The sequence below is a fragment of the Macaca mulatta genome, chromosome 1 (assembly GCF_049350105.2).
Source record: "Macaca mulatta isolate MMU2019108-1 chromosome 1, T2T-MMU8v2.0, whole genome shotgun sequence".
Taxonomy (NCBI): domain Eukaryota; kingdom Metazoa; phylum Chordata; class Mammalia; order Primates; family Cercopithecidae; genus Macaca; species Macaca mulatta.
Window position 1 is genome coordinate 146,028,471 of NC_133406.1, and position 23,524 is coordinate 146,051,994.

A 23,524-nucleotide genomic window follows, 5' to 3' on the forward strand; every position below is an offset into this window, starting at 1 on the left:
ATAAACATGCTGTGATATGAGATGTTTGTTTTGCACAAGTTTCAGTCATAATAGACAGAAGTAGGACTTGACTTCTTACACATTTATCCCCTAATTGTGTATCTATCTTACATATTATTTCAATTGCCTCTGAAACCAAAAAGCCACAGCAGTTCTATTAAATTTCTTTGAAAAATGCAGAGGGTGGAGTAGTGTGGGAGGAAACACTGAAAATATCAAATGGTTTTTTGTATCAAGAAAGTTCTGAGTGATAAATAAGAGACCAAGCCAAGAATTTCCAAGGGATCTTTTACTTAACTTGCAACTTTGATTGCTGGAAAGCTTACTGATCACTTTTGTTAAAATAAATTGCTTAAGCCCTTTAATCAGAAAAACGTCCTGCAGAGTAGCTCATGCAAAGGAGGAGAGCATTCTGACTCATTCAATATTTTATTTACTTATTTCTCATTCTGATCATGGAGCTTAAATGGAATTACAGTTTACCCTTTAGTATTCTGGATTTCCAAAGTCTTGGCATTAATCAAGACTCTGTCTTACAGGAAAGGACAGCAGTAGGCAACTCCTACTTTCACTCCTTCAAGCACTCATATATCCATCTGAGGAGCTACCTGCTTGGTCACAGTGTCCAACTGACCATAGCAACAGGTATTTACAGTGTTCGTTAATGTATAAATCTATTCTCCAAAAGTTACACTGCAGTCTGGATTTGTATAATTGGGACATTTACATGTTGAGTTAGAATCTATCTACATTGAAGATACTTTTTTTCTGGAATTTTACCTTCAACTCCAAGAAATAAGGTCACTCTGCTCTGGGTCGTTTTGTGTCCTCCAAGAAGCAGTCCCCAAAAAGGAATTAGACACGCATGAGATTTACTGGGGAACAAAGCCCATGAAGGATATAGGGGCAAGGGAGCAGGTAGGAAAAGCCTTCAGACTGTGACGCAGGTCTGACCTCCATGGAAGGAGAGAAGGGGAAGGAGAATTGTGAAGAAGGAACCTCAGACTGCAATGCAACTCGCCGCAAGTCTCAGCCAGGCCAGTGGAGAGTTCCAGAGCTGAGATTATTCATCAGAGGAATGTCATGTTAGCCAAAAATGACCCAGCTGTAGTACTTCCCATTTCAATCATTGGCTTGGACCAGCCTAGGTAGACTGTGACCTTGAAGTGAATGCTTGGATGTATTCAAAGATGCAGCAGCTGGAGACTGTTGGCTGCCTACCTCCTTGCACCTGGTTCTCTAGAAGGGAGATCTGAGCAATACACTTTCATGGTCACCACAGTCTAGCCTTTACCTCACAGATCCCCTTCTCCACACAAGTTCAAGGAGCAGCTCCACCATGGTTCCCATAGTCCTCTCTTCCTGAAAAGAATCTTAGAAAAAGGAGGTTAGTGGGACAAACTATAATCCCATCTCTGCAGTTAGTCTTTTTTTTAATTATTATACTTTAAGTTCTAGGGTACATGTGCACAATGTGCAGGTTTGTTACATATGTATACATGTGCCATGGTGGTGTGCTGCACCCATCAACTCGTCAGCACCCATCAACTCGTCATTTACATCAGGTATAACTCCCAATGCAATCCCTCCCCCCTCCTCCCTCCCCACAATAGGCCCCGGTGTGTGATGTTCTCCTTCCCGCATCCAAGTGATCTCATTGTTCAATTCCCACCTATGAGTGAGAACATGCAGTGTTTGGTTTTCTGTTCTTGTGATAGTTTGCTGAGAATGATGGTTTACAGCTGCATCCATGTCCCTACAAAGGACACAAACTCATCCTTTTTTATGGCTGCATAGTATTCCATGGTATATATGTGCCACATTTTCTTAATCCAATCTGTCACTGATGGACATTTGGGTTGATTCCAAGTCTTTGCTATTGTGAATAGTGCCGCAATAAACATACGTGTCTGCAGTTAGTCTTAGAGCCAAAGTGACACTCACCCTCTCCTTCCTCTACTATCCAGGCTAAGTCTCCCTTACCCTCAACCTTTACTTCAGCAGGTGTTGGTGGCTCTCCTGGTGGTTTAACCTTAACTCTCTTCTCCGAGGGATCTGAGCCTTTGGCATTCATAGCCTTCCTACACCAGGACTGCTGTCTGTGCTCTTTCACAGTTATAGTTGAGTGAGGGATTATCAAGAGATCCCCAAGTAGATAACCCGGGCTCATCCCTGACCCCATTGTCTAAAAGCAGCTCCATTTCTCTTGCTGATCAGGATTTATTACTCCTGCCAAAATGGTGGCACTTCTTGCCTACTTGCCTCTGGACACAAAGGTTCCAAAGTGTCCAGGTAGAAGCTGTACCTTGTACTTCAATGGAATTCTTTGCTCTGTCCCCTTACTTCAAAGGAAGTAAGAGAGTACTTCCTTTGGGGACCAGAACTTTGAATCCTGCAGAGTCCAAAATTACCAGAGTGAGTCATCGGGAGTAATGGTGAGTGACACTACTGCTGCTTCCACCTTTTATATTCTTAATAGAGGAGATTCAGTCTCATAAAGAGGTCCTCTGTCCTGAATGATGACACTCCATCTGTAGGATATTGCCACCCAATTGGCACTTGAGCTGCATGTTTAGTAGGCCATTCCAATGTTCTAACGAGCCGCTGTTACTGGTCATTGCCCATGAGTCTGTTTTGTGGTACACAGTTTCTAAGCTGGCTCCTAATAATCTTCTCTTACTAGTATTGGTGTCCTTATGTAATCCCCTACCCTTGAGTGTGGACTGGACTTAGTGACATACTTCTAACAAATAGAACAAAGCAAAGGTAATGGGACGTCACTTCTGAGATTAGTTACAAAATAGCTCTGGTTCCATCTTGCTTGCCCTCTCTTATTCTCTTGCTCACTGTCATAGAAACCAGCTGCCACATAGCAAACTGTCCTATAGAGACCCATGTGGTAAGCAATTGAGGGAGGCCTCTGGCCAACAGACAGCAAGGAACCAAGTCTCTCAGTCTAACATCATGTGCGACACTGAATCCCGTTAACAATCACATGAGAGAGCTTGGTTGCAGATCCTCTCCCTCAGTTGAGCCTGGAGGTGGCTCCAGCTCACCCAGCATCTTGGTTGCAGCCTTGTGAAAGCCCCTGAGTTGGGGGGTCCAGCCAAGCAACACCTGGATTTCTAACCCACAGGAACTGTGAGTTTTGTGTTATTTCAACTCCCTACATTTTAAAGTAATTTGTAATGCAGCAACAGATGACTAATAGATATTCCTATTTGGGGCCATTCTCTTTTCTTCGCAAAGTGGGTATTCAAGTACACTGCGTGGCAGCTCTGCCCACTGGGGAAATTTGCTTTCTTTGCTGTCTTTCTAGTTCATCTCTGAGGGTAGCAGTAAGGAAGCTACTGTCCATTTTTTACTTGCTCCCACATGCCAAGCTCATCTGTCCATAACCTAAGCTTAGGCTTTTTCCTTCTGTTTAAGTTGATCATATAGGGATCCCTGCATGGCATGGGTGCCAACTGAGGGAGAGGTGCTGATGTAGCTGTGGCCATGAGGTCCTGGGCCACCTGCTCATGAAGTTTATTTGGCCCTCTGGTGCTGCTTGGGCTGGATACTGGATGTACCAGTTTCATGTTTTAATGGACTATCGCTGGGAATGTCTGACTTTATGATATGGCAGCACCAAAATAATCCAACTCATAATGGGTAGTTTTGGGTACCTGGTATCCCATGGTCACACATTCTATGTCTTCCAGGGCACAGTTACACACATCAAGAGTTATTTCTCAAAAAGTGCATAATGTTTCACTGCAGATGGCATAGCAATGCTCTGCAACTTCAGGGGCCTTCATTGTGAGTCTGTTCCTGGGACTTACCATCAACTCCACTTTCCCAGCACCAACATGTCCACCACTACAGCTCTGCCAGAAGTTATGGGCCAAGCAGTAGGGCTGCTTGTACTGGACCTGTTGCAGAGCATTTTTTTCTGCTCTGGACCCCAGTAAAAGCTGGCAGCCTTCTATGACACTGGAATATGGGTGGTGCAATATTCCTAGGTGTGAAATGTGTGACTTCTAGAGCCCAAAAGGCTCATCAGGCTCTGTGCTTCCTAATGAGTAGAGAAGGTAAGATGCAGTGCTCTATCTCTTGCTTTGGAGGCAATCCCAGGACACCTATGATCACTGGACTCCAAGAACTTTATTGAAGTGTCAGATCCCTGAATCTTGATAGAGTTTATTTACCACATTCCAGAGTGCATGTATCTGACCAAGGTCTCCAGCATGCTGACTGCCTCTTGTTTTTTCGCCTGATCAGCATGAAGTTATCAATGTCATAGTGTTTTGAGGGAAGTCTGGATTGTGCAGCTCTTTTTCAGAATATTTTATGACAAACGATTAGGATAGTTAACATAGCCTGGAGCAAAACTGTAATATTGTTGTCCATCCCATTGATTTTCTCCAAGTTTCATGTATGTTGATCTCAATTTTATAATTGGGGACTATGAAAATGACCTCTATCTGGATTCATGGGCCCAGTGGACCCCCCAGTAAACGGAGCTTCAATCAGGACTCTAATTATAAGCTCATGCACTTACCTATTATTTATTCATTTATTTATTTTATGTCTCCCCAACTAGAATACCAGCTCTTTGAGAACCATGATTTTGTCAGCTTTAGTCCCTACTATACCCCCAGCACCTTTAACAATGCCTGGCACCCAGTAGGTGCTCAATAATTGAATGATTCTATTTCATTATTATTTTAATTTGCATTACTTCAATTATGAGTAAGATTGAATTTCTTATTCTATAAACTGCCTTTTCCTTACCATCATTGTTATTACAAATATATTAATAGTAATAATAATAATATATTTTGCTCCTTCTGTTTCTGACCACAAGCAATTACCATCTCAGAGCAGACAAAATGGCTGGTCCTATCTCAGAGCAGACAAAATGGCTGGTCCTATCCTGAAAACCTGACTGTCTCAGGGTGAATTTGGCAGTGGTCTTGATTACTTACAGACTATCAGTATCTCCTAACTGCTTGTGTTCCTTTAGCATCCTGTCGTCAGCTATAATGAGGCACTTACACTACATTATAATCGCGGTTTAAACTTGTCTATTACTTCCCCTAGATTGTATTCTTTAAAGGAAGGAATTTTGTCCTTTCATCATACATAAACAGAACCTAGCACAATGCCTGACAAATAATGGAATGTGAATAAGTTAATTACATGAATGCTCACAAATCAATCAATCAAATGAATCCAGTCAGGGCTAAGCAGCAACTAACAAGTTTAATTTAGGTAAAAATGGAGAAATCCTAGGTCACTCATTACTCTGTAGGATATGTGATGAAATAGCTATTTCTTTAGAAATAAACTTTCCCTCAAAATAGAAAAGAAGAAAAAATACTATACAGTTTGAGAGATTTAAAAGTTATTGCACCATTAAAAAATATAACCTTCTTACATATGTATATGGATGTACCTTTATATGCATATTATATATGTATATGTATGTGTATATATATATACATGCATACATAAATAGTCATTACTAAAGTTTAGTTAGGCTTAGCAGGAAGACAAATAGAAGTTAATGGCTCAGGGATTTGTCTCTCTCTCTATATATCATATATCATATGTGTGTGTGTGTGTGTGTGTGTGTATATATATATATCTCTCTCTGTTCTTGAGCCCAGAAGTTCAAGGTTACAGTGAGCTATGATCAACCTGGATGACAGAGCAAAACCCTGTTTCTAAAAAGAAGAAGAAGATAGTTATTTGATAATTTAAGAAGATCTAGTTTAATAAATATGCCAGTATATTCATTCAAAAAACATTCAATCAATACTTATTGTACTTACTGAGCTCTTAGTATGTCCCTGGCACTACTCTAGGCACTTGAAAGTATTAATGAGAGAGAAACAGAGAGAGGCAAAAACCCTTACCCATGTGGAAAAATACAATACAGTAAAAATTATGCAGTATATTAGACAGTGATAAGTGCTGTGGGAAAAAAAATTGAGCAGAATAAAGTGGGTTCAGGGATGCCAATGTGTGTGTGTGCTGAGGGGATGTGGCAGGAGTAGGGGAGGGTGAAAGTTCCTGGAATGGTAGGTGTAGGAGAAGGTAGAAGCTTGCGGAATAGGATGATCAATTAAGCTTCATTAAGAAGGTAAGATTTGAACAAAAACTTAAAGCAGAGAAGGGACTTAGTAAAGTGGATATTTTGAAAACCATGTATTGAATATTGTCTCTGGGTCTTGCCATGTAATACAAATATTTAAATTAAACTAAGAGTTTCAACAGCTATATTCAAAATGATATCTGAATTCAGACAGACACACTTAATTTTAAAAATACATGTATTACACAGAACTATAATGAAATTTACTAGTTCTTTTTTTTGTTTATCAGAAGAAGTTTATGTTTACCGTGTGAAAGTAATGAAGAGAGCTACAGAAAGGGGAAAAAAGTAATAGAATAAATATTAGCACCACCAATATGCCAAAAAATGTAGTTATTTCATCTAGCAGCTTGACCATCCAAGGTCTCTTACTATGTAGTGAAGACTGAGGTAGTTCAAAGGAATGCAATAACACAACTATTATTTGGGAAGCATTGGCTATTAGATATGCTCAGTGTTAAGCCTTTTTCCTGGATTATTTCATGTAGTGATCTCAAGTAATACTCATTTTATGAATGAGAAAACTGAGTCTTGGAAAGGTTATGTAATTTACCCATGATCACACAGTTAGCAAGTGACCAGGTCAGGATATGATTCCAGATTTGTTTGGCACTGGAGTCCACTATTTCATTATTTATGTTATGCTACCTCTCCACAATGTTTTATTGCTACATTCATGTATACAATGGAAGATTAAACATAGGTGAGTTAAATTTTCACTCACATCTATTATTTGGAAGGCATTGGCTATTAGATATGCTCAGTGTTAAGCCTTTTTCCTGGATTATTTCACACAGTGATCTCAAATAATACTCATTTGATGAATGAGAAAACTGAGTGAGAGAAAGAAAAATGAAAATAGGATTTGACAATCACATTGCACTTTTACCTGATCCCAGTACTTAACATAGGTCACTCAAGTATATTCATGGCCACAATCCATATGCAAGACTTGTGACACTGTAGCCTTTGGAAACCAAAACTGTAGGCCACATCTTAACTGAGAACACACCAGCAATGACTTTCCAGAATTTGGGATTACTAACACACCTGTTGAGGATCTAAGATGGCTCCAAGAGGCCCCAGTTTTCTACTTTAACAGTCCATAGTGTTTTGAGACTCCTATGTAGAAAGGCAGAAAGAAAATGCTAATGAGGCAATTGTCCTATTTCTAAGCTATGGGAGTAATTTCAACTTAAGATACAGAGTTGCATAAGCCAAAGATGAGCAAAATCCTGAGGAAGGCATGATAGCATAACAGAAAGATCCCTGGATTGAGGGCAGATCTGACTTCTTGTCCTGGCTCTAACTCATGTGACCTTGGGCAAGTAAGTCACTTCACCTCATTGAGTCTTGGTTTCCTCACATGTAAGATGTCCGAAGTTGTAAAGCTTTAAGAATGCCAATGGGTGTGCTTCCTCTAGGAGATAATGATTGGTTTTCGCAAATAGTTGATTTGTGTATGTGTCTCTGGAACGTGAGGGCAATCAGAAAGTTTGATTCAAGGCACTTAGGATGGAAAACTTCAGTGCTAGAGAGGCTATGAATACTAAGAGGTAAGTTACCATGAATTTAATAAGGATGGATTAACAGGTACTCCACCTGAACAGTTTTCTTTAGAACCAGAGTTATGGCAATGAGTTAGTTCTCCCAGCCTCTCTCTGTGTTCTGTACCCTGAACCCCAAAATAATGCAGGTGAAAAGAAGCAAAGGCCATAGTTTGAAGGGGCTCAGTTCATGAAGGGGGAAGGAGAGAAGGGATGGAAGAGGTAAGGAGTTAGCTCTTCAGTTAGCACAGTGAGCACACTATTCAGGAAAAGTTAGCCCCTGTCTATCATGAAGAGAGACTCAGAACTTCATTCAAAGCTCTGATAACTCCCCAACATGATTTGGAGGTGAGAGAATATTCATTTGTTGAGAGGAGTTTCTGGACTAGCATGGGCCCCAGGAGTTCCTAGTCTTTTTGTAATCAGGAGGAAACCAAGGAATAAGCATGCCATAGAAGGAACAGAATGACAGTGACCAGTGTTCATTCAATACCTGGCTTTTGAGCCTGGCTGACTCACTGCTCTGGACATGACAGTCCATTTGCCTGTCATTTTCTATTTTCCTGCCAGCATTGCTAGAGAAGGGCCAGTTCTTCCTCTTATTGCAGTTGCCTGAACCCTAAGTAGGTTTTGGTTTCCTTTAATCAAATGCAGCTTGACCAGAAAGAACACCACCATGTGCCTTGCCCTGCTGGCTCATACAATAGGCCAGAAACAAAAGCAATGTTTCTTCCTAGTCTCCCTGCATTCACATGCTTGTTCTATGCCAAGTCTATAGCAGCTGCTAGAGCGGAGGGGCACCAGATGCTCATGGATTTTTGGACTTTGGCTCCCATGAACCAAGAAACATTTCCTCACCCTCCTGATTTTGTGCTCCCCCATTCCCTCTGGTGAAATAGCCCCCACAGCCCCTCACCTTGTAGAACCCACTAAGGTGACCAGCACCCCCACCCTTGAAGCAGGGTGATTCAGACATTCAGCAATAGGTCTAAGGAAAAAGTCACTGGAGTCTGGGGAGTAGAAGCAGTAGCAAGGCGGGAGACCCCCCGCAACTGATAGATAAAAGCACCTTGGTAGCTTTTCAAAATTGGTAACGTAGAACTGGGTAAGAACACACTATAGAGGGATGATCAGGGCATTCCAGGCAATAACTGCTGGTTTATTTCTTAGAGTTTCTTCAGTTCTGAGTGGCTGCCCCTATTATCCACTTTCCTTCCCAAGGCATGTCCCTGGAAAGGATTTGCTGGAAGAAGGATGGTCTGAGACTGGACTGCCCATACTCACGTGTTAGGCCCCATGTTCTCAAGAGAAAATTGAAATTGGGGGGGTTAAAATATCCTATCCACATGGCTTCTGGAGCAGGGCCAGAGCCAAGGAGGAAGCAAGCCCATCAGGAATGCGAGGTCATGCCTGCCAGGGCAGCTTACAGATTCAGCTCACAGGGAAGCCAGACCCGGTCAGCAATGCCAAGGCAGAAGGGGAGCCAAACTGGGCATTGAGATACCATATGGTGGGCCAGAGGTCAGAAGGCAAGTTAAGATTCTGAAGCCAGAGATGGAGCTTCAACAAAGCGAGTCAGGAAGGACCTAACAGAAGTAGGGCAGGGCTGGGATGTCTGGGGAGTGGCATAGAGTTCGTTAAGATGTAACTGGCAAACTGCCACGGCCCTTCTATGCATAATTAATACACTCCTTTTGTATTCTGAAGCAAAGTCTTGAAGTATCAGTTTCTCACCAGGCTTGTAACATACAGGCCAGGGCATGCTGGGAATAGTAAAGCCTTGCACCAAAGTGAAGGGGAGTCACCAGAGTCAGGGGCAAAGCTAGGGCAGAAGTGGCAACCTAAAGGAGGGGGTGGCAATAAGGGACCAAGAGTAAGCAAATGCATAGAAAATATAGCTCCATTTCACAGATGTCAAAGTCAAAGCAACAACTAATACAGGAGAGTAGCATAAGGGAATGGCCTCAGTGGCCTTGGCAAAGACCGGAGATGGGGTGAGATGGAGGATTGTGACATGCAAAGCTAAATCATCCAGGGAAGTCTATCTAGTAGGAGGTGGAGAAGAGCAAGAGATGAGTAGGTGACCCAGCCCCAGGTAATAAGGCAGGCCGAGATGATGCAGAGAAAGCAGATATCAGCTTGATGGCAGAATATAGGATGGAAGTCCCCTGAGTGAACTCAAGAGCCCAAAAGAGGCAAGTGGAAGGCTGCCATAAATGGGCATCCAGGGGCATTAGGGAGAACCACTGCCTGAACACACTGAAGCATCTCTGTCTTAAGTTTTGGCCTGTGAGCCAAAGACCATTTCCAGACCCCAACTGACTAGTAGGGGAGGGCTGTTGATGTTCTTCCCAAATGGAGTCTTCTCAGTCTTGGGACGGAAGGTGCAGGCTTTGGATGGTTGAGCACCAACCATGAATAATGGAGATGAGATGAGAATTAACACAGAATCTAATGCAAAAAGACTCAGTGAGGAACCAAAGAACTCCTGAGCCTCAACGAGAATTGTGCTACATCATGGAAGAAATCAAGGGCTGCCGTAGTCACATGGCCATTCTACCGCCATCTCACTACAGCTACTGCCAATATGCTACTGCCAAGATTGTGAATAAGTTTGTTCTTTCTGGAGATCAATTTGGCATTACGTACGAAGAGTTATAAAAATATACCCAGCCTTTGACCCAAAACTTATACTTCTAGGGATCTCAACTAGGGAAATAGGATTGATGCAAGCTCAGCTTTATTATAAGGATGCTCACCACTGTGTTATTTCTACCCAAAGAACATTGGGAACTATACAAGCACTCAATGATAGAGAACTTTTAACTGGCTAAAGTAAGGAACTTCTACAAAATGAACTATTATGTGGCCACGTTAAATCATGCTCTTGAATGGCATGGGAAAATGTTTATATTATAAAATGCTAAGTGAAAAATGACAGAACAAACCAAAGTACACAGTGGTATATATGGAATAATTTCAATTTTGTGAAAAATTTACATATATCCACACAGGAGGAAACATTGACTGAAAGGAAAAATATCAAGGTATTAATAGTCACTATCACAGATAGTGATATTATATATTATTTTAGAATTCTAACCAATTTTCTAAAATGAATCTTGTATTATTATAAGCAGAAAACATAAACATATTATGTAAAACCCAAGGGGAAATAGGGAAGGGAATGTAATTTATTACACTGAAGGGCTCTGCTGCCTCATTTGGTATTTCATAATTATGCATGAGTACATGGTCTGCATGATGTCTAACATTGTTAGAGCACTGCATTTTCTGATTGCAGATAAAAACCAGATGCACAAGACCCCAAACCTTTTTTTTTTTAACTTTTAAGTTCAGGAGTACATGTGCAGGTTTGTTATATAGGTAAATTTGTGTCACAGCGGTTTGTTTTACAGATTATTTCGTCACTCAGGTATTAAGCCTACTACCTATTTATTTTTCCTGATCTTGTCCCTCTTCTCAACCTCCACCCTCCAATAGGCCCCTGTGTCTGTTGTTTTCCTCTATGTGTCCATGTGTTCTCATCATTTAGTTCCCACTTATAACTGAGAACATGCAGGATTTGATTTTCTGTTCCTATGTTACTTTGCTAAGGATAATGGCCTTCAGCTTCATCCATGTTCCCACAAAGGACATGATCTTGTTCTTTTCTATGGCTGCATAGTATTCTTGGTGTATATGTACCACATTTTCTTTATCCAGATTACCATTGATGGCCATTTAGGTTGATTCCATGTCTTTGCTACTGTGATTAGTGCTGCATATGAATATATGTGTGCATGTGTCTTTACGGTAAAACGATTTATATTCCTTTGGGTGTATATCCAGTAATGGAATTGCTGGGTTGAATGGTAGTTCTGTTTTTAGATCTTATAGAATTGTTTTCCAAAATGGCTGAACAATGTGTAAGTGTCTCTTTTTCTCCACAACCTTGCCAGCAACTGTCATTTTTTTGACTTTTTTGTAATAGCCATTCTGGCTGGTGTGAGATGGTATCTCATTGTGGTTTTGATTTGCATTTCTCTAGTGATCAGTGATGTTAAGTTTTTTTCATATACTTATTGGCTGCATATATGTCTTCTTCTGAAATGTCTGTTCATGTTCTTTGCTCACTTTTTAAGTGGGTTGTTGGTTTTTTTGTTGTAAATTTGCTTAAGTTCCGTATAGATGCTGGATATCAGACCTTTGTCAGATGCATAGTTTGCAAACATTTTCTTCCATTCTGTAGGTTATCTGTTTACTCTATTGATAGTTTGTTTTGCTGTATAGAAGCTCTTTAGTTTAATTTCCATTTGTCAAGTTTTGCTTTTGTTGCAATAGCTTTTGTCATCTTCGTCATGAAATATTTTCCCTTTCCTGTATCTAGAATGGTATTCGCCTACATTGTCTTCCAGGGTTTTCATAGTTTTGGGTTTTACATTTAAGTCTTTAATCCATCCTTAGTTGATTTTTATATATGGTATAAAGAAGGGGTCCAGTTTCAATCTTCTGCATATGGCTAGCCAGTTATCCCAGAATCATTTATTCACTAGGGAGTCCTTTCCTCATTGCTTGTTTTCGTCAGCTTGCTTTGTCAAAGATCAGATGGTTATAGGTGTGTGGCCTTTTTTCTCAGCAATCTGTTTTATTCCATTGGTCTATGTGTCAGTTTTTGTACGCGTTCCATGCTGTTTTGGTTACTGTAACCCTGTAGTATAGTTTGAAGTTGGCTAGTGTGATGCCTCCAGCATTCTTCTTTTTGCTTAGGATTGCCTTGCTTATTAAGGCTTTTTTTATGGTTCCATACGAAGTTTAAAATAGTTTTTTTCTAGTTCTGTGAAGAACATCATTGGTAGTTTGGTAAGAATAGAATTGAATCTATAAATTGCTTTAGGCAATATCGCCTATTAAATTATTTTGATTCTTCTTATCCATGAGCATGGGACGTTTTTCCATTTGTTTGTGTCATCTCTGATTGCTTTGAGCAATGTTGTGTAGTTCTCCTTATAGAGATCTTTCACCGCCCTTGTTAGCTGTATTCTTAGGTATTTTATTATTTTTGTGGCAATTGTGAATGCAATTGCATTCCTGATTTGGTTCTCAGCTTGACTGTTGTTGGCGAATAGGAATGCTAGTCATTTTTGTATGTTGATTTTGTATCCTGAGACTGCTGAAATTGTTTATCAGCTTAAGGAGCTTTCAGGTCAAGACTATGAGGTTTTCTAGGCATAGGATCATGTCAAGATCCCAAATCTTAACCTTACTTCTAAACTACAAAATCTTCTTAATTTTGTTGAGATGTAGCTATACTTGACCTGCACGCATAACACAGTAAAGCCAAATGAGACCCAAACTTGTTATAGTAAACACAAATAAGTGTTTATTACTTCATTATGTTCAATTATGGAGACAAAATTACATTAAATGAGATCAGTGTTATAATAACCTATGTGCCTTGATTTATAAAGCATGTCCGAGCTTCTGCAGCAGGCAAACTGGAAAAGGGTAAGCAACAGAGCTGAGGTAAGAAGGTCTGGCCAAGCAATAGTAAGGGACTTTCCAAGTGTTAATGTCTAAGAGGAGAGTGTACATTCAGAATCTCTGGATTGTTTCCAGGAAGTCCAGTTGGATGGAATTCGGTAGCGGCAGATGGTGGTTTCATGGCCTTGTTTTTCAATGTTTCAAGAACAGAGATGCATTTACCTTAGTTAATGGGGGTGCAGAACTAGGAAGCTGGTATTGCAGGGATACACAGGAGGATGTAAGGAAGTCAGGAAGCACTCAACAGCTGCACAGCTATGCCTCACAGAGACCAGAACATCATTTACAAGATAGAAGCTGCTTTAGAACACAATGCAGTTTGAGTTATCCTGTGGCCCTCAGACACCAGCATCAGCTGCCCTAATGCTCTGCCACTTTTATGATGATGCAGCTGTTCTTGTCTCTGTTTTACTATTCCTGCCACTACCAGCCAACTTCCTTCATTTTTGTCTCATGGCCTCAGCTCACTAATGGCACGTGCTACCACATGATTTCTTTCTCTGTGTGTCTTTCCAATCTCTCTAACTATTACCAACAGCTGGGCACCCATACCCCAACAAAGCATTCTATTTAAACTTTCCAAGACAGAAGGTCCTATTGATGCTATTGATTATTCTTTCCTTCATTAAGTAAAGCTTCCTTGCCAGATTACTCCATAGAACACTGACAGGCTTACGGATGAGCTGCTTTTGGACAAGACACCCAAATTTGGTTGAATCAGCTGAGGTTGGGATATAGGAGCTTGTGACCAGCTGTCTTCAGAGTGGCTCTGGGCATTCCAAAATTGAAAGTGTAAGAAATCCCTCTCCAATGCAAAGAGTCCATCAGATTTGAGGCAGGGCCCCTCCAGGGGTAAGAGTAAGGAAGGGATCTGTTTTTAGAGAAATGAAAGCTGGTTTGGTTGTCAGAATCATAGTCTCAAAAGGGAAACTGAGTCAGAAACCACTCAGATAGACAGGGCAAACATGGCAGAGAATGGGAAAAGCCTACCATATAATGCACACTTGAATGTCCACGGCTCGCCCCAGGCATAACAGATTTTAGGCTTGTGATGACATGGCAAGTGGTGGTAGATATTGGTAGATGGACTTACTAAACACAAGCAAGTCTTACTCAGGACTAGATCAGAACTAAGCCATTTTGAATCAACACATGGAATGCCTCTAGTCCTCTACAGAAACGCCATAGAGACTTTTGCATTATGCAGGGAGAACACTTTTCCTCTCTGGAAAGTTTATTCTTCAGTCAACAAACAGTGAGTCAGAAAATGCTTTCTGAACTTTTGACTTGAGAGCTTTCAAATTTAGACTTCCAACACAGATTTCTATTTCATCTTGAAAGGGCATTTTAGTATTTAATTTTTTTTCTTTATCATGTGTATTAGTTTCCTGTGGCTGCTTTAACAAACTACCACAAACTTGCATCACTTAAAACAACAGAAATGGATTCTCTCACAGTTCTGGAGGCAAGGCAGGCCCATGCTCCCTCTGTAGTCCCTAGAGATGAATCCTTCCTTGCCTCTGCCTAGCTTCTGGTGGTTGCCGGCAATCCTTGGTGTTCCTCGGCTTACAGGTACATTGCTCCCATTTCTACCTCTTTCTTTATACAGCTAACTTCCCCTTGTGTCTCTGTTTTCTCTTCTTGTACGGACAACAGTCATTGGATTAAGTCCCACCCTAATCCACTATGACCTCATTAGAACTAATTACATCTGCAAAGACCCTATTTCCAAACGAGATCACATCCTAAAGTTCTGGGTAGACATGCATTTTAGGGGGACATTACTTGATCCACTATAACATGTCCAATCTTTGGTCAAATTAATACTAGAACAAAAATTCTATGCTTTTCCTAGTCTCTGTTGGATGAGTTATATTCATTAATTGTATTTCTAAAATGGATACAGGTCACAGAGATGACTGAAACTGTGAAACCTCAAATCTTTGACCAGCTGCCCATTACTGGCAGAGTTCCAAAGAATCTAGGCCAAAGGAACAGACACCTAGTAAAAGAACACTGCTTATGACTACTTGGGAGTTTGGCCCTAAACCCCACTGACTGCCCCCACCCCGCCTTGTTCTAGAGATTTGTGCTGAACCACTTGGCCTGTGTTCTACATACCTGAATGAAAACAAGAAAATATCTTCTTGCAGACTCAGAGTCAAGACTTTATGATTTTCCATGGTGACAAGAGCTCAAAAATGACTCACCCAAATGAAAAACACCCCAATGGAAAGAAAAACTTGATCTGTCTACAGTGGGAAGCAGCAGACACAGAGGATAAAGATGTGGGTTTTTTGAGTCAAATCTGACATGAGTTCAGATCCTTGGTTTTGCCACTTACTAGCTGGGTGACCTCATTCAAACTAATTAGTCTCTTTAAGTCTCAGTTTCCTCATCAGAGCAATGGAGATTGTAATATCTTCCTTATAGGCAATTGTGAAGAGTAAATAAGATAATCTATGTAAGACCTTACCACATGGGAAGTGCTAGCTATAATCATTACTAAGGCCTCGAACAACTGGCCTAAACTGCCCCTATCAGGCCTGTTGTCTCCTGGGCCTTGCCGTGATTACCAGTGGAACTGCCTAAAGCAGAAGGCTTTCCCCTGTGGGATTCCCCCTAAGACCCTCTCTCACTAGCCCATGAGAGAGAAGGTCTCCAAAGAGGGAAGGCAAAGAACACTGTAGTATCAGCTAGAGTTTCTAACTTACAGGTGACAGACTAGCAGCTCTCAAGCCAGATTCCACCTCTCATTTTTTTTTTTTTTTTTTTTTGGCCTGGACAACTTTAAAAATTTGGAATTTATTTACCACATTAAAAAATTCAGAAATGTTCTATAAAAATCCAAATTTCTGGCTTAAAAAATGGAGAGACCAGGCAATATTGAGCATAAGTTCTCCTATGACTAGAGTACACATTTACTGTATTGTGCAAATTGGCACACTTTTGAGACTGAGAGGAGGGTCTATTAATAATTTTACCTGAACGATTAGTGTTAACTGAAATTGTCCAGGGCAAATTAGGAACAGTCACTTTAACCATGACCACAGTGGTATGGAGCTAAGTAGGAATGGATGCTTCCTGCAGGAGGTCTTGTCTCTCTGTTTGTCTAAGGTTTTGAGTTTTCAGCTGCTGTTTTAATACTTTGTCATATCATACCTAACACTTGGTTGTCCATCACCAGAATCCAACATCCCTGATCGGAGCTTATATCATCATCTTCCTTCTCTAAAAAAGAAAAGGTATGGCGTGAGTTATCAAATCAGTGCATATACTGAACTTCATTCCGGTGCTCTCAGGGGTTCTGATAAGATTTCCAATAGGGCAAGACTACCTATGCAATGTTGGCAACACTCTGTCATCATCCAGTGCCTATTAACTAGTCCTTGCTGCTCTTATAGGGCATATATCATTGGGATAATGTCGCATGTGTCATAGATACATTGCAAGCTTTTCATCTCCTTCTCCTTCTTCTCCTTCTTCTTGAGACGGAATCTCCCTCTGTCACCCAGGTTTGAGTGCAGTGAAACGAGTGCAGTGAAACAATCACAGCTCACTGCAAGCTTGAACTCCCAAGCCCAAGCAATCCTCCTACTTCAGCTTCCCAAGTAGGTGGGACCACAGGCATGTGCCACTATGCTCAGCTAATTTTTTTTTACTTTTGTGGAGACAGGGTTGCCCTATGTTGCCCAGGCTGGTCTCAAAATCCTGGGTTCAAGCACTCCTCCCATCTTAGCTTCCCAAAGTGCTGAGATTACAGGCATAAGCTACTGCGCCCAGCCAGGATTCTTTTTTTTTTTTTTTTTTTTTTTGAGACGGAGTCTCGCTCTGTTGCCAGGCTGGAGTGCAGTGGTGCGATCTCGGCTCACTGCAACTTCCGCCTCCAGGGTTCAAGTGATTTTCCTGCCTCAGCCTCCTGAGTAGTTGGTGGTGCATACCACCACGCCCAGCTAATTTTTGCATTTTTAGTAGAGATGGGGTTTCACCATGTTGGCAAGGATAATCTCCATCTCCTGACCTCATGATCTGCCTGCCTCAGCCTCCAAAGTGCTGAGATTACAGGTGTGAGCCACTGTGCCCGGCCCAGCCAAGATTCTTGAAGTGCCTTCTGAATCATAAAAGGATTGGTTTGAGAGGATCATAAATCAATTCTTTGAAAATTCTTAATTTTCAGTCTCCATCCAATGAATGAATTATGTTTCAAAAAGTTTGCTTTTAAGTCTAGCATAAAAAACCTGAAAAGTATATTCCTATAGAAGCAATGTTGCTTCCCTATTCCACACACAAACATACACAAAGTAAAATAAAAAGTAAACCATAGAATATATGAAGATTAATATTGTTAAATCTGTTTCTGGGTATTGGTTAAATTGGAACTCTGTATTTATGTAAGAGAAAGTATCTCCTAAGCAATTATTCTTAAGAAATTCTGACCCAAGTTCAGTAGAAGGGAAGTAACTTATGAAGGGGTTCTGGGGGATTCTCCTTCTCTGCCCATTTGTATGTGCAAAGTGTTTATCATGTAATATTTGTAGGGTAGGTACAATCTGTGTAATAAATATCGAAGCTCTTCATTATCAAGAATATTTGATGAATACAGAAAATGTCATTCCTTGATTAAAATGGATTATTTAAAACTTATTGGGAGGAATAGAACTAACGACCTACAGTTGGTGGTTATGTTGGAGAGAGTCCTGCGTGAGGAGACAGGTGACCCTGCTTTGAGTTCAATCTCTTCTATTAACTTGTTGTGTAATTTTGAGTAAATAGTTCACCTTCCTTGAAATACAGGTTTCTTAGTAGCTGAATAAAGATGATAACAATAATTCATATTTCACAGACTTGTTTTGAAGACTGAGATAATGTGTGTAGCAGAGCTTTGTATACTGTGAAATGCTATAGAACCAAAAAAAATAATGCTTATTGAGCTCATATTATAAACTAAGCAGGGTGATGGAATTAGTATTATTAACTAGCCACCAATACTAATTGCAATGGCAGCAACAGTATCCCTAAAACTGCCATACTAACTCCTCCTCTCCCTTCAACTCTGAGCAGAAATGAATCAATCTCCTCCCACTGAAAATTCTTTACTTACAGAGCACTAGGCTTGTAAACATCCTGCCTTCTCATTTTAATGACAATATTACAATGGATGTGATGCCTTATCCTGGGCCACACCCCAGAGTAGGAGTGATATTGACTCATTGTGACTTGTGAATATTAGGAAGAAATGCCCCACTTAACAAGGTAGATAATGGCAATTTTCAGCCACAGTTGGACTAACACTTCTACAGGGAAGGGAAGAGGATGGTCTTGGTTCCAACTAGAACCCATCAGTGCTGTTATTATTTAATTCCTATAATTTGAATGGTGTTGCCTTATGTGTTACTTTGCTAGGACTGCCATAACACAGTACTGCAGACTGGGTGGCTTAAACAACAGAAATTCATATTCTTACAGTTCCAGAGGCTAAAAGTCTGACATCGAGGTGTCACTGTGGTTGGTTTCTTCTGAGGACTCTCTCAACTTGTAGATAGACGGCCATCTCTCCCTGTGTCTTCACATGGTCTTCCCTCTGTGTGTGTTGGCGTCCTAATCACCTCTTCTTTTAAAGACACCGGTCATTGGCGAGGGGCTGCATGCGCTAATGACCTCATTTTAATTGAAGTACCCCATTTGAAGCCCCTATTTCCAATATAGTCACATTCTGAGGTACTGGGTGTTAGGACTTTAACATACGAGTTTGGTAGAATGGAGGTGGCAAACACAGTTCAACCTATAACGCATTGTTAGATAAATCAGTAGTCTACTTTGTTCTCAAGAAATTTTCCGTAAGCTGTGATCTTTGTGTCCTTTATCTTTTCCTCTTCCCCAAAGCCCTGTCTCCACTACCAAAAACTACCTTCAGTTTTCATAGCACTTCAGATACTGATTCATGAATACAACATTGTTATTGGCATCTGGCAGCTCCGTTTCACTGACTTGTTGGTGTTCAAGAAAAGCTGTGTAAATTAAAATGCCAGCTCTCTGTGAAACATCTTCACAGTGTACTTCTGGAATCCACTGTCCCTCGATCCACATCCTATGCTTATATTTTTTGACTCACTAAGCAACTCCAAGGTCTGGATAAGACCACTTGCCTACTGGTCTACTCATTTCCTTGGATTCTGTTTTTTTAGTAGGCTTGTTTTACCTTTTAGTCATTTTTCCTGAATGGAGATCTTTTTCCCCTCTTCTTGGTTCTTAGTCATTACCCAGGAGGAAGTTACTAGAAGTCAGATTGCTAAGCAGTATTGTCTTCATCAACTCACAGAAGAGATCTAAAGCACTTCTCACCTTGCAGCCAATTCACGCTAACTCCTAAGCAAGGCAACTTACTGTCTTCATGCCTTGTTTGCCTTTCTATCTGTTCTCCACCCTGAGTCTACTAAGCTGATGGTTTCAATGACATTATGTAACAGGTATTTCATCAGTTTTTTGGCTAGTAGGATATATGGTTATGTCTGTGACCTCATATATTCTAGTACCATGTAGCTCCCAGACAAAATTTAATTGCATTCATGAGTATCCTAAACTGAATATGTCATCAAGAAGAATAAGGTAAAGGGTGTCAATACATCAGTGACAATCAATATTTTTGAAGCTCTTTGAAGTAAAAGCATCTATAGACATTTCTAGACACCAATATTATAGAATTATTAACTCATAGTACTACTTTCTCTTGTGTTTTCCTTCTTCTAGTTTAAACCACACGTTGTCAGCTATTGAGATAATTTCACAATAAAATCATTTAAATTCGAGTATCTAAATGGTTGGATGATAATAGTTCTTATAATGCTATAAAATGTAATGTTATCTTGAGTGAATTTAAAAACAGGTTTCTAAACCAAATATTTTCCAACTTTTACAAGCAATCACTTCTCAATTCTCTGGCAAGCATGCCACAGGCAGCCACCCCTACATAAATATGTAGTTGGAAAGATAAACACTCATTGAAGTCACTAAGTCACTAGTGGTAACATTGTTTCTCAGAGAGTTCAGCAGTACTTGCTCAGTGGGTAGATAAAGAAAGATTAGTAGTGTTTCCAATGGGCTCTACTCCTTCCTAAAGCCAGCCAGCCTTCTCCCTTAGAGAAAAGCCTTAATGTGTGCACGTGCGTGTGCGTGTGTGTGTGTGTTCCAGATGCCTGCAGACAACTTTCTACTTCGAGAGCAACCCAAGCTCCTCATTGGTTCTGTGTTAAACCATCCATCGTTTAGGGCCATTAATTTTTAGTAACAATAAATTGGACCTCCAAAATTATACAAGTAAATTTGTAGAACAAATTTCATATTTCAACATGTTAGTATAGCTCAAATAGTTACTCATTAAACTAAGAATGATTGAGGCAGGTGCTCCTGTTTAATTTCATAGGTTTACAGAGATTTTGAAACATTGAGATTTTAAAACATTAGTGTAGAAGGGGCCCCGGTCTTGGTTCCAGTCTAGTCAGGCCAATGACTAACTGTAATCCCTGGGAAAGCTGGGCTGGGATTTCCTTATAAAATAAAAGAGAATGGGTCGGGCGTGGTGGCTCACACCTGTAATCCCAGCACTTTGGGAGGCCAAGGTGGGCGGATCACAAGCTCAGGAGATCTATACCATCCTGGCTAACATGATGAAACCCCGTCTCTACTAAAAATACAAAAAATTAGCTGGGCGTGGTGGCATGCACCTATAGTCCCAGCTACTCAGGAGGCTGAGGTGGGAGAATCACTTGAACCCAGGAGGCAGAGATTGATTTTATCAGAAAAACAGATCTCATTTTGTTATAGGTATTTTGTGAGGTTCATAGAATACACAGGTTAAGGGGAGCAGTATTTGTTTTCTTATCTAGTCAGCATTTGGTGAATCGATGAAAGAAAAAAACAATCACAGAAAATGTTCACCCCTCTACTTTAAAGAAGGAAGGAAATAATTTAAGATTTTTTTTTTTTTTCATTAGAGACGTCTTATTAGAATACTTACAAGGCCATGGGGATTTGTTCCCTTTCCCTTACTCTAAAACTTTGGCTGATTGGGTTGTTCTGATTGTTTGGCGTGATTCCAACATTTATTACTGATGTAAGTACACCCTTGGTAGCATGGGCAGGGTCAAGCTGTGATTGTCTACTAACCTGCCCCTGAATGTCAGGAGGTTTGCCTTAGGACTCCCTGGACTACTTCTCCTGCCTCTACAGCACAGGGTGATCTTTGACAAACACCCCAGCCAACGCTGCAACTATCCTTTATTTACCCGTTGAAAGTAACAGAGGCAAATGACCAGAGGCTTCACTTTTACTTCTATGATAAAATTGTGTTCCTTGGAAGAAGCATTCTTCCTTAAGTTACGAAGGCCTCTAAACTAGCAGAGCCCAGAAATCCAAGAAAGGGAACCACGCTATGAGTAGGACTTTATAATGTAAGATCCTTGAGTTACTTATGGCTCTTTCAGATAAATATTTGCTGAAGTCATGAAACTTGTCATATGTTAGTATATTGGTTACAAGCAGCTAAAGTAAAATCATTCTCAAACAAAGTAATGTGGTTCTCTTATCTGATTAAAACTCTCAAAAAGTTAACAAATTAATCTTTCCAAAAGATAACTCTAATGTTTGGGTATATGTATTGTTATTTTCTTTAAATCTTTCATTTGTTGATGAATTCCAAGTACTTTTCCAAGGGCTGGAAACACAGCAGTGAACAAAGCAGGCAGAGTCCCTTCTTTCATAGAACTTAATATACCCATACTAGTAAGGGGACATTTAAAAAATCTGTAAATAAACTAATAAATCTATATCAAGTCAGTAGAGGGATAAGTGCAGAAGTTAAGCAGAGTAAGGAAGACAGGGAGTATCAAAAAGGTGGGTGCTATTTTTATGGAGGAGTCAAGGGAAGATGTCAATAATCTGGACTATTTGAGGAGAGACCAGAAGGGAGCAAAGAAAAGGGAGCAAGGAACAAGTCACACAGATGTATGGGAAAAGCCAATTCCAGGCAGAGGAAACAGCAAAGTCAAAAGTCCTGAGGCAAGAGGGACTTTGGGGTACCTGGGGAAAAGAAAGAAGGACAGACAGTCAGAAGTAGAAGAAGAGGAGTCATTTCCTAATATCTTTTTCTAAGAGAGGTATAGTCAAACTTAACTTCATGTTAATGTCAATTTTTATAAAGTCCAGCAGAAATTCTTTATTGAACTTCTTCTGTGTCTCAGCTTTTCATTTATAAAATGGGCATGATAGGCCAGGCACGGTGGCTCATGCCTGTAATCCGAGCACTTTGGGGGGCTGAGGTGGGCGGCTCACGAGCTCAGGAGATCGAGACCATCCTGGATAACACGGTGAAACCCCGTCTCTACTAAAAATACATTAAATTAACTGGGCGTGGTGGCGGGCACCTGTAGTCCCAGCTACTCAGGAGGCTGAGGCAGGAGAATGGTGTGAACCCGGGAGGCGGAGCTTGCAGTAAGCCAAGATCGCGCCACTGCACTCCAGCCTGGGCGACAGAGCCAGACTTCATCTCAATGATAATAATAACAATAATAATAACGGCACTTCATAGGTTATTGTGAGGACTGAATAATTTATGAAATGTAAAGTATAATTAAAAGTGTATCATTAGCACAATAACTAGCCATTTATAGTTTACTAGCATGGAGTACACTACAAATGGCTAGTTATTATTACTACCACTGTAATCTTTTTATTCACAGTAGTATCAATAATTGCATTTTTAAGGCTAATATTATTTTTGGCACTGACCATAAATTATTAAGGGAGTTACCTTATACATGTTACTAAGACATCAGATAGGGTTATGGTATGTGATGGCTCAAGCACACAGGTTTATATCATCAAAGTCTTATAAGAAAGTTTAAAATACATTAAAAGTTGGAATTTGAAATGTAGTAACTTAATCTGGACATAACATGAGTATGATATCCTTATCTATATACTCAAATATTTATTTATTTTTGTCAGTCTTAGTTTCCTGTTCTCATGACAGCACAGAATTCTTGGATGTTGGTAATGTCTTTCACATTCATTTCCAGCATGAGGTCTGAATTGATGCCTTGTTTCTCAATTACACCCATCATGGAATCAAGATTAATAACCTGCTTGGTGAGTTTTGTCCACCTTGGAATCTGGAGGCTTTGTACTCACTGTGGCCTGTCAGGCTCTGAGTCGTTCTTTTTACGTGCCCCAGCAGTGAGGTCAAGGACAGCCGCAGTCCAGGGAGTCCAAGGACTGCCTGCCTTGGGGCCACCAT

At 40.5% G+C, this 23,524-nt stretch overlaps 1 pseudogene; it reads right to left on the reverse strand.

The window, feature by feature from the left end:
- The window catches only part of LOC100426405 (glyceraldehyde-3-phosphate dehydrogenase-like), a 52,314-nt pseudogene extending 28,790 nt beyond the window's left edge, over positions 1 to 23,524 (reverse strand).